Raw genomic sequence first — 1,011 nt, 5'->3', positions numbered from 1 at the left:
ACACACACACATATATATAAGCCTCAAATAAAATTTACTTTTTTGCCTCCCTTTTTGTTCGTTACCATGATCAAATAAAAACAAAATACTATTTTGGGTTAAAGTATCAGTTTATGCAAGGAGATTCATGTGAAACTATGTGCTCATAATACTCTGCAATAAAAACTATACAAGATTTCCACTGTATTCACTGTATGTGCAGGCAACAGCCTAAAATTTACTGACAGAGTCAAAAGCGAAAAGAACGTTATATTTTTCACCGTTTTATCTCATTCTACTGTATGTTATGATAGTGAAACCACCTTCAGTAAAATCAACCATTCACAAGCCTTCTCTCTACCTAAGCAACTGGATGTTTGTAAGCAAGGCAAAATAAAATTAAGAGCACCCAGAAGACATTCTGAACAGATGGTGTTGCTTCCCAGATCCATATGACCTATGCACTGGCACACTACCACAGTGGATCCTGTTATTTGCCTGTCATCTTACTCACGCCACAACACAAACCAAAAAAAAGGGGGGGAGGTGGGGAAGGAAGATGAGTTGGTTGTTTGTGTTTTGTTTTTCCCCTTAGATAGGTAAGATCTTACTGCATTCAATATTGACTGTAAGCACGAAGGATTTACAGCCTACACCAGCAGGTAAACAAACAGTCTGCTCAGCAGAGKGGAATTAAGCATCCGGTCAGAGACAGAAAGCCAATACTTTACAAATGGGACTGTTCGGTACTGGCTGCCAGAGGCATCTGCATGCAGCTCCTTAACTACTATTTCTCACGAATCCCTCCAGATGCAGTTTGTTATCTCAACTCTAAGTAGCTCTCTCTAGTTTGTTCCTACATTAGTCATGATGAATGCATTTTAGAAACTCTGACAGTCAAAAATTAAGTAGATAAGAGTTTTTAAAAAAAAAAAAAAAAAAAAAAAAAAAAAAAAAAAAAAAAAAAAAGGCACATTTGCTCTAAGGACCTTTGCAGCAGGCTTGCCCTCAATGGCTAGTTCTACTAGCATT

General features: G+C 37.4%; 1 protein-coding gene across 4 annotated transcripts in view; it reads right to left on the bottom strand.

Moving 5' to 3' along the window:
• The window catches only part of PAM (peptidylglycine alpha-amidating monooxygenase), a 98,751-nt gene that overhangs the window by 70,395 nt on the left and 27,345 nt on the right, over positions 1–1,011 (bottom strand). The gene's annotated exons all lie outside the window — the stretch shown is intronic.

This window comes from Rhea americana, unplaced genomic scaffold, assembly GCF_003343005.1.
Source record: "Rhea americana isolate MKP2758 unplaced genomic scaffold, rheAme1 scaffold_141, whole genome shotgun sequence".
Lineage (NCBI taxonomy): Eukaryota > Metazoa > Chordata > Aves > Rheiformes > Rheidae > Rhea > Rhea americana.
Note: the sequence above shows the minus strand (reverse complement) of the source record. Positions and strands in the feature narration are given on the sequence as shown.